At 45.1% G+C, this 16010-nt stretch overlaps 1 protein-coding gene across 7 annotated transcripts in view; it reads left to right on the top strand.

The window, feature by feature from the left end:
* The first annotated feature begins 353 nt into the window (after positions 1-353).
* The window catches only part of ZNF609 (zinc finger protein 609), a 1443811-nt gene continuing 1428154 nt past the window's right edge, over positions 354-16010 (top strand). For 2 of the 7 annotated variants that reach the window (XM_069624678.1, XM_069624677.1), the window contains exon 1: positions 399-1042. The gene's annotated coding sequence lies outside the window, so the exon portion shown is untranslated. Of the gene's footprint in view, positions 1068-16010 lie in introns of all 7 variants that reach the window. The other 5 variants (XM_069624676.1, XM_069624675.1, XM_069624674.1 and 2 more) reach the window with 5 other exon arrangements.

The raw sequence follows: 16010 nt of genomic DNA, 5'->3' as shown, positions 1-16010 counted from the left end.
AGATTGTGGAAATGTAATTTACTGGAATCTTTCTTGCACCTTTTTTCACAATCTCCATTCTTGATGTTCCATCCAGAGAGAAAAAAAAAAAGAAAAAAGAAATGTAAACGAATTCACAAATGTAAAAACCAAAACGAAAGTAAGAAATAAATATGGAGTAGTCCTGAGAAAACAGCCTCTAAACTTTAAGGCTAAAAAAATACCGTCGTTTTTGCTGGTTTTCCCACTCTGGCTCCGGAGCCCAATTCTCCACGTTCCTGTTTTTACTACGCAGAGCACAGATCACCTGTCCATTTTTCTTCACCATGCTACGGGTCCCCAGTGATTCAGAGTCCGGTACTTTCCCCACTCGTTATCAACGGAGCGGCTCATGTTTTGCTTCGTTAGCTCCTGATCCCATGTTGCTGCAGTCTTCGGAATCTGTTTGCAGCCGAGGATCCGGATCCCCGGGTGTTCCAAACGCCGGTATCTGCTTTCCGCACTAGGCTCCAGATCCCCGACTAATCCAGCTCCATGTTTTCGTTTCTTGGCTCCGGATCCCGTAGAATCCAGGCTCCGGTTTTTCCAGTTTGTGTCACCGGTTTATTGTATGATCTCCCCGGCGGCAGCTCGTGGATCCCCGGACACTGGACCAAAGTGGAGGCGCTGAGGCCTCGTTTAGAGTAGGCCCTGGGCTCCGGGGAGGGGAGGCGGCAACGTGCGGCTCCTCCGCTCTCTGTGCTCCTGGCTGAGCAATGACTGGCCGCCCTCCCCGGGCCGCGGCCAACCTCTGACGGCCGTCCTGGATCCACCGCCCCCGCTGTGGACGACTGACCCGCAACATGGAGGGCCTGTGGGAGACGGCCAGCTCTGCACCGCGGGCCTGAGGCCGAGGAGTCGGTGAGTGCCCACCCCCTAAGGTCGAAGGAGTTCGTGAGCAGCTCCCATCGGTCCAGAGGAGCTGGCGAGTGGTTACCCAGTCCCTCGCCTGGCACAGGAGGCAGTGAGTGCCTCTTCCCCCGCCCAACAGGCCAAAGAGCTGGTGGCTGTGACCCGGGCGCCGGTGAGTGCCCACAAAGTGCTGATAGGTGTGAGTTCTTAATGTCTTCCCCCCCACCCCCTCTCTTCAACCGCTGCCTAGTTCTTCCTTGGCGCTGGCAAATAGTGAATGCCCTTCTCCAGGAAGGAGTAATGGCCCAAGTAGGAGCTAGGAGGAGGTAGCTAGCTTAGCCCGCCACTCCTCTGTATCCTCGGGAGTGAGTGGTGCCCTCTATATCCTTATCCTTTGCCGAGTAAGGCACGCTGTTTTTTATGTTTTTATTTGTATACTTCCTTTAAAACCTCCCTCCATCAAATGACAGACCAATCGCACTCGTTCTGTCTCAAAATCACCACCTTGTGTGTTCTAAAAGGAGATTGGCAGGTATGCCACTATGACTCTGAGCCAACCAATGTTTATTCTGCAGGCCCAAAAGCCAACTGCCTCCTAGGGGGCGCAGTCACTTGTACCCCTTCGCCCATATGTATATATTTTTTTTATCCTGCATTATATTTCTTGTAATTATTTTCTCTGGAATGTCTTCTTGTTCCTTTGTACTTAATGTATGCTGCTGTTATGATATGATATGGCATTTGTAACGCGCCTATACACAAGGTTGTGTTGTAACCTAAAATATGTGCCAAGATGCCTTTGGGCATGTGCCCTATACAAATCAAATAAATACACAAATACGTCATCTCTCTTCTAGAGGTTAGTTACAATCTGGGGGCGTTGGTGATTGGCCAGAACAGAGAGCAGGTGTGATTCACAGAAGATTTTGAAGTGGGATTATTTTGTTTGTTCTCTGTCTTTTTTTTCTTTGAGGCTGGGGGGAGGAAAATCATTTCTAGGGAGTAAAGCAGGTAACCAGTTCAAAATACGTTTCTTTTAGGAAAATAAAATGCATTTTAATTCTTAAACTGAATCAATTTGTAACCTATGATACTTTGTGTTTGGTAACTCATCCAAATTAAAATATCACTGTTTCCTTTTATTTAAATCAAGCAGTAATACAGATGCTCCTTGTGACAATGTACTGCTCGTACCACTGAACATGTTAGTAGATGTGGGTGGTGACTGTTAATTTGTTCCTAATTTTTTAGTGTTGAGGTTTTGTACAGTGTGATATTTTTGATTATTTGCCTGTATATTTAGGGAGTTAAAGTGACAGGTACTCTGCTCCCATGTAGGGCTGCTCCTCGAAAGTCCAGAGGGGTGGCTGAGTCCCCCCCCCCCTCCCCTGCAGGGTCCTGTACCTGCATGAATCCCACTTCGGGTCGTAAAACTTGGTGATTGTTATTGCTTCTTCTCCTAAACTTGTGAGGTCCAGCATTTGACCCAACATTGCTTGAAAAGCTTGTCTACAGCGCTGGTAATGAACGGATGGTGCCTCTCGCCAACCCAAAGACCTTGGAGGGTGTCTGCCTGCTAAAGACCTGATGTGAATGTATCCGCCCACCTCATAGACCAGGGGAGCCCTGAATATTCCTTTAAGCTTTCCTGATCTTATTGTCCACTTCCTAACCCCCTTTGAATATTTGAGTGACTAAATATGACTAGAGCTCCTGAATAAATGTACAACCTTCTCAAGCCAGAGTGTTCTCTCCCAACTTCCTTTTTGAATGATTTTCCTGCCTTTCCAATTGTGAATACCCCCAACCTCAATTACATGATTGATCACTCTCATCCCCTCCAAATGTACCTCTGATGATACATACTCTTATATAACTTATGGCAGAAGAAAAACACAAACCTAATAGAACCCCACAACCTCCATTTGGGATTCTCCGTATCCTCCTGCTACCCCATGGGCCTCTTATGAAACCTGGACAAAATCCTCATCCCAACCTATATAGACTACTCCAAAAAATACCACCTTGAAGCGGTTTACTAGGCACACCCAGAAGCTCTAGATGTTGGCACTGTTCACAGAACATTTGTTTCAAGGACCCGTCCACGGCAGGACCTGCCCTGTGTCTCTATCCCTACATCTTACTTACCACAACTGGGAGTATTTCGACTTATATAGAGGGTGACCAGATTTTCAAAACCAAAAACCGGGTCGGCCAACAACATAAAAGAGGGACTACCCCATCGCAGCCCACCAATTACCGCCCCTCCCACAACCACCCGCCAACCATATTTCCAGCACTTCTCCTTTCTATAAACTGTATATAATCTCATTTGTGCAGTTTTGTCTGTAAATCGTGGCATGTTAATTCAAAACGAGCGTTAGCTCTAATTGATATTACATGGCTTGCTGTACAATAATTTCCAAGCCAGTCTCTGTGGCACAGTCAGTAACTGTTCTGACTGGTACCTGAGAGGTTGGGGGTTCGAGCCAAACCTCCAAGTTAAAAATTCTGATAGTGTTGTGAAAAATAATTATGGTTTTAATGACCGTAGCCCCCCAAACATGCAAACCCCAGACACGGTTTCAAAAATGAAAAAACTTCCGGGACCCCGGGACAGAGGGTGATTTACAAGGAAAACCCGGATGTCTGGTCACCCTAGACTTATACCCCAAAGCGGGGTCACCTGGACATGTGTAATGTGCCCTTCCTTTGCAATGCTCTCTTAATCTTGGATTGTGCTGTTAACACTGCTCGCTTCACCCTCGGATATCATGTATATTTGTGCAGCAATCTTAATGTTCTTCTCCCTTGTTTTGTACTTGATCTTCTGTGTCTCTGCTGGAATGAGTCTGCTCCTTCCTCCCCTGACCGTTTGGATGTAGGCTCCGCCCCAAGGGTACATTAGGCATCTCTATTGGCCTCCAATGTTTTGTAATTTTGATGTTGGTGCTCTATTTGTTGCATTGGTTCACACCCCCAGGGATGTTTGTGTTGACATCCCTCGGTCTGCAGTCCTCCTCCACCCCTGGATAGGTGACTGTGCCCTTGATGTATGTGTGCCCTCGAGTTTGTAATATCGGTCTTTTCTCTTTAATGTGTGCTTGTAGCGCATTGAGCTGTGTGACTCCCTCGATCGGGTCTCCTGCGTGTCAGTACTTTACTCCATGGTAATCTTGGAGACTTTACAAGACACTCCCTCCCAATTGACTGGATGATCCAAATATGTGAAAAAGCAGCAGATACTGAGGGGATACCGCAATACACCCACCTCAAAAATAGGCATACGGGCAAGTAAAAACTGTCAATATAAACCGTACTCTAATGTGCATGCCTTACACTGCCTTGGCAATGCCAATAAAGCATCTTATTCTCTCGCCTGATCCATATGTGTGCTCCCCCGCCTGTCCCCATGGCACCCTGAATATTTGTGCGTTCCTATTCCGGTTTGTACTGTTGTGTGTCTGTGTTCTTCTGGTTATCTGTGATTTCCTTCCTTGGTTTGTATTCTTGTTCTGTCGTCTGAATCTGCTTCCCCCGCCCCCATGGTTCCCTGGATATCTGAGATGTCCTCGTCTCTGAATATGTGCCTGTGCTGGTGGTAGCAGTGGTCTCTCCCATCCCCCCACCACAGAAGCAGCCGTGCATTTTCCATACAGATCATTCGTTCGCGCACATTGCGTGTTATGCCTGCAATTCTCATGGATCGGCATGCGTTTCGTTGGAAAAAATAGCCTTTTATGGCCCTGAAACGTGCATTTTCTTTTTCTTTCGCTGGTATATTGTTTTTCGTTTGTAAGACGGAATCATGTGTTTTATTTCCGTGGTTTTGTATGGGAGTGCACTGAAGAGCATTGTATTGGGAGAGCAGAAAAGTATTGGTTTAAAATGAGTACCTCTTCATTTTTTGTTGTTCTCGAGGGCGGTATTTGCTGCCACAAAACCGTTCACAGAATAGTAAACGCCGGCAAAAAAAGGCTGCTGCATACATTTAATAAAAAGCCGACTCTAATCCTTATTTTCGAGCCAGTAAAAGTGCTTGTTTGTGTTCCCATTGTGTGTTGTCAGGGCTGCCTTGCCGTTCTTGTTAAGTTGTGATGTCCGTTTCCTTTTTTCTTTTCTGTACAGTCCCTTCCCCCGGTCTCCGTGTGGGAGACGAGAAATGACCAGCCAGCCCCTTCTGTTGGGGAAACAGACCTATTGCATTTCAGATTGTGAGCCCGGCGATCTGATCTTCACATCGAGTCCAATCTTTTTTCAAGTCCTAGTGTGAAATTGGTGACCTTTCGTCATGTTGGGGCCCACAGCTAGCGTGTAGCCTACAATACCAGCTGCTTGTCTTTTTGTATTGTGTTAGGCCGTCTTTCGTTTGCTTATCCCTTCTCTACGAATGTGTTCCTGTGCTGCTTCTGAGCCACCCAGCCCGGTCTGTCCCTGGGAGCTTCCCAGTTCCCACTATTACACAGGAGGTTACCGCTGGAGTTTCATCTTAACCCCGCCCTCCTGGCAGGTGGATGTGAGTGGGCACTTGTCCATATTGACGTTAACAGCTTGTGTGAAGCTCCTCGCCAACTGAATTGCTATACTCTTAAGAGCTTTTCCCGTTGGGGGATTGAGGGTCGATTACCATCTTGCTGCTTTTGTGTACCACAGCGATCCCTAGCGAGCGATGGTGGGGGCGAGGTCCATGATCCACATTGTGGCAGGCATTGCAAGTTGGATGGATCCCGTTAGAAACCTGCTCGCCCTGAGCGTTAGGCTGTTGATTTTTGATAAATAAGACCAGCTGGTCCTTTTTTAAACATTGAAATGGTGGCAACCTGTATCAATACGCGGTTTGTGAGTTTTATTCTTATGCTAACACAAATTTGAAAATCTTTAGTTTAGTAAAGTGTTTCCCTCCCTTTTTTGATTGTGTTAGTCTTCCACTATTCATTTTGATGAAATGTTCATGCACACACACGAGCCCTGCGTGGCAATGCAAGTCCTTCTGAGCAGAGCGTGTCTTGTAGTTCCTGGAAATGGAGGGCTGGTACACACGTGTGCCTGGGATAAAATAGATCGCCTCCTCTCGTCTCTCTCTACTCACCGCGTGTGCTGTGAAGGTCATGGGTTCAGGCCTCGTCTGTCGACAGAGGGAAGGGAGGCTTGGCTCGGTGCCACCTCCCGTCTCAGTCGTGCAGCCGAGGCCGCTTCCCATTGGCGGGCAGGGCGAGGCTTTTTCTGCTCCAGGGACAATGAAGATCTTGTGAGCACGTTTTCAGGGAAGGACAGAGCGGGCCGTTTATCCCAGCGACCGGGCTAGCTGTCTATTCCCAGCCCTGTGCGAGGGGAACGCAGGGTCTTCTTTACTGGACATGTTTTGAAAGGAGCAAAGTGAAATGAAACACGGTTGTATGGAGAGGAACTTGATGGGAGTACACGTTTCATGGTGACGGTTTCCTGGAACCAGAGAAGATTTAGACGCTCGGAGTGCTTTATTCCTTTATTTTTTTCCAATTTGGGGTACACTTTTTTTTTTTTTTTTTGAAAGCTTTAAAAATAATTCGTCTGTGTATTTATTTTGTGCGTAATATTCTATTTTTAACACATCTTTTTGTCATTCGTGCAAATTATAGGATGTATGTGTGTTTTTTTACCTTTGCAGTCCCTCATCTAATCGGGAAGTAGTCATTATTACAGCTCCTTCCTATGGCTGTGACCTACAGGGCTGCATGCCTTTATTCTATATATTTTTGGTTGATTTCTGAAGAGGCTTGTGACACTGGGCAGTATTTTAAATGGGGGGAAAAAAGTGGACGTACTCGTCGATTGTAGGCTTTAAGTGGGCCGGGGATCAGCCTGGAAGGGTCTGAAAGTCACTCTTATGCCATTTAATTTCATTTCACACTGTCCCACAGTCCATTTTCACAGTTCTCCACTTGTCTCACTTTCAATGTGTATCTTTGTGTCTCATTCTGTCGTGTCCATTTGTGTCGCTCTTCCCACTTCAATCATATTTTCACACTAACCTTAACTCTCTGTGTAAGTCTGTACTTTTTTTCGGGCCTGGCCTTCAGACCATGCTGTGCTGAAACAGATCATTCATTCCAACCGAAATCTCAGTATAATGGTTTACTATTAAGTTATCCACTTTAAATTTGATTCTGTCATCCTAATACAACTATCGCTCAGACTTAATTTGGTTTTCTTTAACACCAGTTTGATGATGTACAAATGATGGCAGGCTTTGAGAACTCCCGTTTATTATTTTTTTTTTTCAGGCAATTCAAAATGAAATAAAATAATTTGCCAAGGCACATACACTTTGGTTATACTGGGATTCTTTTCCCGCAAACCTCCCTTTTAGTTATGCATTGTGTTAAAAAAAGAAAAATGGAATAGCCATGTAAAATGGGACTTTATGTTTTGTGTCAAAGTAGCAAACTTGGCAGATGTAAATTAAGCTTTAAAAGGGCAGTATTTTATTGCTTGTGTTCATTGTCTAATTATAAGGAATTTGGTAGGAAACGGTGAGGGGTGTCTTTATTTTTTTTCAACTGAAGCGTTTCTCACAATTCCAATTACTTAAACATTACATAATAAAAAAAGTCACTGCGAATACCAAAAGAAATGTTACAGAGCCTGAAGACCGCAATAAAGACCAGTCTGTTTTATATTTAGTACACGCTGTCAGCCAGAAACTCTGCTCATCAAGCCCCTTGATTTGGCTGTTTGGTCCAGGACATTTTCTACATTCACCACCCACCTACGCCAAGTTGTTCTTCACATGGCGTGCAGAAAGTGATTTGCTTGGAAGTTTGGAAACTATTGAAGAATCATTTCTGCTTGAATCTTTTTGAGACTTGAATCACTTCTTCACTGTTTGAAAATATTCTACCTATTTCTAAACAATTGAAGGAGACACCCAGGCTGCCTCTCTCTCTGTGCTCCATTCTACAGCCACCATTTTGTGGGAGGCCCTACAAAACTTACCCAGCACCAGCGGAGCAGTCGCAGAGTTGAACAGTCTTTGCAGACCTTTGTCAGGACTGAAAGGCTGTCAGGCTGCAAAAGAAATGAACCCAGAACCCGCGTACCCCGCGCAATCTTTGCAGGGGAGACCAACAACAGAGGTCGAAGAACCGGAAAAAAGATATCTGAGGAGCACGGGCCCGGCTCCATCAATACTTCAAACCTCACAATCAACAAACAAACCAGCCACAAAACAAGCACCTAAAGCACGCTTACCAGTTCAAGCAAATCCTGGCCCTAAACCACCCCCCTCTACTCTCAACCACCCCAAGCGGGACTCCCAGCGGACGCTCAAACTGCATCTTTAACCCTGCAGCACCAAAAAAGCCATGTCATTGGCTAAAGACTTTCAAAGCTTTCAGTCGTCGCCTGCGACCGAAGTCGGTGTGACAACGCACCATAATTCGGCCTCTCAGCCGCAAATCGCAAAAGAATCAAATGCGGAGCCGAACGAAGACCCGACCTCGTGCCAACTCCCCCCGCCCCGCCGAGAGTAGCCCATTGCAGCAGGTCGGAGGACAGGCTGCGAGGGGCTTCGCCCCAGCAGGGGTAGCAACCGCGGATGAGCCCGCTCGCAACAATCACACGAGCGCCGCAGGAAACCGAGAAATCTCACCGGCTCCCAGCACCACCTGCGAAGAACGAACGCCGAGGCTTTCGACCAGGTCGCTGGCAGCTCCAGCTCCCGCGGAGAGACCGGCTCGCAGCACTGTCGCAGCTATGGTTCACGTGTCAGAGACCGCGGAGGAACCAGCAGGAGCTGAGGGCTGGGAGAATCACAGCACGCCTCCCCGGCCCCTCGCTCCAACACCCCCGCAGTCCGGAAGAGCACCCCTAGAGGCGATCAACAGAACTCAACCAAACAGTGTTTGGGAAGAGTTCGCTCCAGGCAAAAAAGTCACACCTGAAACAGACTCAGCACCCGGCACAGAAACTAACAAGAAAAAAAAAATGTCTGACACAGCCTGCTCAAAAAACACAGAAAACCAAGCAGGCTAATGGCTGCCAGACAAAAAGAAAAACTAACAAAAACCGCAATCAGCAAAAAACGATAAAAGGGAAACGGGACCCCACAAATGAAGCACTACTAAAAACCACCTTCTGCAATTCCCTGAAAGACTTTTTCTCCAGACAGGGGAAACGTAAACACGATATTCTCAACGAATTAACCGACGACGAGATACTGGAGGCCCTAACTGACCCAGTGCCGACAACTAAAGCTCGCAAAACGATATCTAAGGCCCTAGACTTAGAGGAAAAAAACGTTAGACATCGCCAAACAAGGTGACCAGCCTAGTCAAAACTTCAACAGCATAACACAGGACCCGACAACGCCAATTGGCAAACTCATGGACAAACCACCACCAAAATTGGCAACCATAGACGAATACCCACAGCACTCTATCAACCCTCTGCCTCAAAAGGAAACCAAGTCACAGCTGGACGAAGATGCACCCTCCCAAGCCAATGGAACCCACTCAGAAGCAGAAACAAACATTGGATCCCAAACCAAGCTGCCGGAATCCCAATCTCCCAAAACAGCAACAAATAAAATCATTGATCAAAGACAAGACCCACCAGCTCCAGCAGTCGGAGCAGACTGGGAAATTTTGCCAACGCCCAGACCCATGAGAACAAGCATCCTAACAAGGGACCAAAGAGGAAGTTACCTGCCACACAATCGGACACAAGAAAGATCAAGATCTGAACAGCCCCAAACATCACCGGCTAGACCCGGCAGAACAAGCCTCCCTCAAACAACAAACTCCGTCAAGGAAACCAGACATGATGACCATAATGTCAGCGATAACCATGGCTCTAGCTCCTTTCGGCAAACTTTACGAGACCCTGAATGACACGCTAAAAGACAACACAACCCTAATTGCTCTCATGCATACGAAACTAATCTTTCTAGAAGGCTTCATCACGGCCAAGGAACAAGAAATAAAAACTAAAGACCATACTCCGAGAGCTGAAAAGGGAGAACAAAAACATTACTCGACTGCAGAAACGCAAACAGAGCAACCACTATGCGCCCAGATCTTCAGTTTCCGAAGCAGACTACCAGAAGAGCCCAAAATAAAGAAAATCCTGGGAACCAAAGGAAAAGAAACACGCAAGAAGAATCAGTCACCCAACCAACTCAACACAACAACAGATCTACCGACCCAATCCTCAGAAAAAAATACACTGGCAGAAAATCGCAAAAAATGACCAAAGATTTAACTCCCGATCGTGGCAGACCAGAAAAAATACTTCTTCCAAAACAAACTACTTCTACTAACCAGCAACCAAAATCACCCCCCACTCATCAACTGGGACAACAATCTATTCAAAAATCGCCAAGAACAACGGAAGACTTCTTGGCGGATACAAACTTAATGAACCTGTCCATACAGTTAACGCCAGATCAAGATGCTGAAGAGGTCTCAACAATCGGCATCGACTGGTCCCCACCAAAATCAAAGCAACAAACAAAAAGAAGACAAAAAAGCGCAACACCACATCGCAACACCCCCAGAGTGAACTTAAGATATCCGAAAGGACCGAACCTCTCCTCCCAACCAAAGCCAACCCTGCCAGTATCCCAAAAAAGTCAAGCCCTATTCTTGGATGAAAGATGCAACGTCAACAACAAAGACACCCCCAACATTGAAAGAAATAAAACCAGAAGGTCAAAGGAAAGAACCCCTCGACGCAGACCAATAACCCGATCCCGATCAGGAAAAAAGGCCCCTTGGAATAAGCCCAGAAAAGAATGGCCCTCCCGCGCATTAAAGAAAAAGAATGATGAAAACCGCCAGACAATAATCCTCAAATGGAACAAACCGATCACAACTCTGAAGCAGTAACTCTAAATAGAGGAACGATAATGAAAATTTTCAGAAACATCAAGTCACTTAGACACCTGAAACCAGAAGACATCCCTCTAGTAGAACCATACCACAAAGCCCGTAAAGCAAAAGCATACATACACACAAAAGAGAAGGCAAGAATCACCCAGTCTAAAGAAACCGACACAGATCTACGACAAATAGGCTATCTCCTGACGGAACACTGGACCGACAACCAAACACCTAACCAGCAGATCCAGTCCAGCCCGGACAACTTCCAGTCGCACCGCCTCAGAGCTAACAGAAAAGGTGATAACACCACCGGAAACACCCCGCAAAAACCTGTCATCCAACGCTGAAAACCAGTCGAGATGGCGAGAAAGAAATACCCCATCAACTGAAACAGAAAACCCAGAAAGATAACCGACGACGCTGGCAACGAAACGACAGCAGAAAAGCTCCCAACACCAAGAATCAACCTTAAAGACAAAGAACAGAAAAGGACAACCGGACTCTCCCTTGGACCAATAAAACAGGTATGGTCCTGGTTTCCTAAAACAACTCCAAACAGGCCTACTAAATAGCAACGACCAACGAGAGCAGAGAAAGATTCACCCTTAGGAAAAACAACAAACCTGCTCTCAACGACAACAACTTTGAAAATGGCATTGTGGAACACCCGAGGATTCAAACACCTGATGAAAACAGGAAAAACTAATCTAGGAGACTTCGACATTCTAGCACTACAAGAAACCTGGCTTACAACCTCGCCAGCTTTAGACGGCTACGAACTGACAACCTCAAAAGCCGTAAGAGGAAAAACGGGCCGTCCATCTGGAGGCCTCCTGATCGCAGTTCGAACAGGAAGCGGTCTGGAAATAGATGGTTCTGTGAGGAAGATAGCTCTTTGTCTATCAATTAAGGTGAAGTGGACCCGACAAAACAAGATCACGAACAAAAGCTGGGAAACCCTGATCGTAATAATAACGACGTACTGGAACCCAGACAAAATCTCAGATGACGATTTTCTTCGTATAATTGAAACAGAAATAGACGAGACCCAAATAAACTCCGAAACCACTGAATTAATTATCTGCGGAGACCTGAACGCTAAATGTCCCCATAAAAGCTGTTACCCAACAGCGAGACAAGAGGAGATTCGAGAGGCAAAAAATGGCTAAAATTAATGGACTCCAGAAACCTCCAAAACATGGCATTGCTGTCAACAACAAAACCCCTAATTTCAACTTGGGAAAGAGCATCTCAAGCGGGAACAATCGACTATATATTCGCTTCAGAAGGTATGTTGGAACTCTTAACCTCATTTGAGGTCCTACGCACAGAGGAAAGCGATCATAACATCCTTCTAATATCATGGACCACACAACGCCCAGTCAAACACGTAATGTCGGAAGAAGTGGAAGTAACGACCCAAGGCAACCGCCTAAGACTGAACGCTGAAAGGATAAAAGATCTGCCACAAAAAGAAACTTGCCAAAGAGCCTAACCGGTGTAAAACTGAACCAGACTACCAACCCCTGTTAATTCAATACCAGACAAACCCCACAACGGGTCAGAAAAAAGACAACCCCCAAAGACAATATAAGTACGATAAACTATTGGTACTCAAGCGCCGTGCACTAAGGAAACTAAAACGCCTTGCAGCAAAATCAAGATCGATACTTATGGAAAAAAAACTAAGAGAAGAAACCGCAAAATATAAAGCTTGGTTAAAATCTTACCGCATTCTACTATACCAACAAGACTCAGAAGAAATGCTCAAAAAGGTAATGGGAAGAAACTCCAGAGATTTCTGGTCACTCATAAAAAAGATAGACAGCAACCAGGCCAACAACCTAGCCAACACAGTGAGTGAAGAAAGATGGACGACCCACTTTTCCACCCTATTCCAAAACCCCAACGGACTACAAACCCTAAACACCGCAAACGACAATTCAAATTGGGAAGACCTCTCCGACATTGAAGATATAGAAGATGCAATCCGCAAACTAAAGCTTAGTCGTGCGCCCGGACCAGATGGAATAACAAATGTAGACTTAAAAAACAACCCAAAAGAATGGGCCGAGTTTATAAGCCTTGTTTTCGAAACGGTAACAACCTCAAAATTGATACCCCGCTCATGGACAAAGGCCACGGTAGTCCTGATCTTCAAAAAGGGCGAAGGAACTGATCCCACTAACTACCGCCCAATAGCACTATTAGATACCATCGGGAAAATCTTTGACTCACTGTTGCTAAAAGGCTTCCAAAGGTGGGCTTCAACCTCACCCAGCTGGGATCCCCTCCAATCAGGCTTTACGAAGAACACTGGTACACAAGTAAACATCATGATACTCAATACCATAAAGAACAAAACTCGAGCACAGCAACATAATGTCTTCATAGCCTTTGTGGACTTAACACAGGCCTTTGACAAAATCGACCGAAGCAGGCTATGGCCAAACTGGAACAATGGAAATGCCCACCCCAATTACTAGAGCCTATAAAGGCACTGCATCAAGACACATCAATGAGGGTAAAACTAAACCACGCTGGAACTCTATCAAAAGAAATCACAATCAGCAGAGGCGTAAAGCAAGGATGCCCGTTGGCTCCAGCACTTTTTACGGCTTTCATTGGGGATTACAAAGACTCCGGTAAAGATCTCAGAACCTTCGCACCAAAACTGGGTGATATCCCAACTCCAAGGCTTCTCTACGCAGATGATATTATACTCCTTGATCAAACCCTTGTTGAGCTGCAACGCCAACTAAACAATTTAGCAAACTATATTTCAGAAAACAACCTCGGAGAAAACAAAAATTCTGATCCTCGAGAAATCGACTGCTAGAAAAAAAACATTCCACTGGTCAATCGAGAACACCAAAATTGAAGTGGTAAGAGTTCAAATATCTTGGAGTACTAATTGACAGCTCAGGCAACGAAGTAAGAATGCAACACAATCTTTGGGAAAAGACCAGAAAACTAACAGCTCAGGGTCGAGCAATGGACAGGAAATTTGGCCGCTTCTCTTTGCTCCCAATCATAAAGCTTTTCAAGGGCAAAGTGTTTCCAGCGCTGACATATGGTGGGGAAGCCTTCCTGACAATCCCAAAAACCATCTGGGACAAGTTGGAGGGCTACTTTTGGCGAGAAGTAATGCAATTCCCAAAATCAGCAGCGATAGCGGCAATCCGAAGAGAACTAGGACTAACTTCATTGAAAGCGACAGTGGATGCAAATGAAATGTTGCTATACAGGAAAATAATCATGCCAAACGCTCCAAGTCAGTACAAACTAATCAACCAAGAAATTCAAAGAGGAAACTGCAAATCGTTATCTGCCTGGGCGAAAAAAAAGGAAAATACTCTGATGGAACTTAGTTTCACCAAAGAAGAACTTTTCCTCACCCCCAACAAAATCAAAAAGAAAATGGATCTACAAGACTGGATACTCGCGCAAGAAAAAGCAACAACAAATAAACTTCTCTACCATTTACCGCAACACACAAAAAAACTAAACGATCACCCACTAATCGTGAGAAGATTTCCTGACAAAACAACAAGACCACTGTTTTTAAGGGCACGACTAAACCTCTTACCAACAAATGAAATTAGAGCATTGAGAGGTCTGTCCAACGCGAGTACTTGCAGACTGTGCAAAGATCCCACACAAACCGAAAAAATACGCCATCTTTTAATATCCTGCACAAAAACAATCGACCTAAGGCAAGCTTTTTTACTCCCGCTACTAAAGCCCTCTGTTTTACGAGAAGTAGTAGTCTGGTGGAACCGACTCATAAGTGGAAACAAAACATCTTGGACGATTGCAGCAGCAAAGATCATAGACTTATCCTTGTCAAAATGCCTCAAAGAAGATAACCGCCAAGAATCTATAAATCAAACGTTTTTACCCGCAGAGTAACTCCCAACTCAAAAGACGAAGATCTGTCCTGCACAGACCGAGCAGCTTTTTGTAAAATCAAAGAAATTTGATAAACACAAAATAAAAAAAAATGTAAGTAATTGCCCAGGCTTTCCAAATCAATCCGAGCTCCATATGAAAATTATCAAGGGACACATGGGTAACCGGAATAGCTCAATTAGGGAAAAGGTGTTCTGAGCTTGATTTTGCTGGGTGCTGAATGTTTTGCTCTTTGTTTTACAGGGTGGGCCTTGAAGGAGACATTATGTACACTGTGGGTGGTGGCAGAGAGGAGTAGGGAACGAGCACAGCTTTCAACTGCAAAGGCGTCTGGAGCTTTGTCTTTAATTGACATCCAGTTTAATGAAATGCTTTATTTTAATTCACAACACAACAGATACTAATTAAAAAATAAATAAATGAATAAGGTGCCCGTACTGAGTGCCGGATAGGACGGCCCATCTAAAGCACTGCACGGGTGTATACTTTTCAGGGCTAGTACCCCTTTCATTTGCATTCTTTTGGTGCCACCTCTTCTCTAATTTTACCTCACAAGCTGTGCTCGTTCCCTACTCCTCTGGTGCCCCGTTTTGTTTCTCCTTGGAAGTTTTTCTCTCTGATTTAACGCTATGTTAGACAGGCATATATAATTGTGCAGATGATACACAGTTGCAATCCGAAATGCAACCTAATGTTTCTGATCGTTGTAACCTCTTTATAGACTCCCTGCCCTACTGTCCTCAGTAACTGGATAGGAAATGCTTTTAAAATAAATGCCAACAGAACAGTCCTAGACGTGGCGGGGGAACCCAATTAGAAATATGCTCTGAACTGGTGAAGGTGGCAAAACAAAAAAAAGGACTTATTCCTAGGTAACAATCATAAAACGTATTTCCTAAATTGGTAGCCTTGACACATTTTCCCTTTTTGACTTTTGCGATTCATGTGCTTCTCCCTTGTAATGTCACATCGGCACTGCGGAAATAGTGTGTCTTTGGCTCTTTATTATAGGATGCAGGGTCTTCAGAATGTGGCAACTTGTGCTGTACTTCGGTTATGTCGCTTTGTTTATATTACACCTGTTCTGCATACACATCATTGGTTACCAATTGACATACACTTCACATATCCATTTGTATGGTTAACGAAGCCAGGGAGCACAGTTTCTCGTTGACCAGTTTGCTCAGTATTCTCATGGACAGCAGCTGATTAAGGAAGTTAAGGGTGTCGGGCGTGAGATGAGGTGGTCTCATCTACTTTCAATTTTAAACCCTGGAATTATCTGAAAATCCTTCCTATTCAAGATATCTTTTAGCGCCAAGATCGCACAGTTTGTGGTAAATGTGTGCACTCTACAAATCGTCAAAT

Source organism: Ambystoma mexicanum, chromosome 11, assembly GCF_040938575.1.
Source record: "Ambystoma mexicanum isolate Mex_15411 chromosome 11, UKY_AmexF1_1, whole genome shotgun sequence".
Taxonomy (NCBI): domain Eukaryota; kingdom Metazoa; phylum Chordata; class Amphibia; order Caudata; family Ambystomatidae; genus Ambystoma; species Ambystoma mexicanum.
This window is presented reverse-complemented; position numbering and strand designations above follow the sequence as displayed.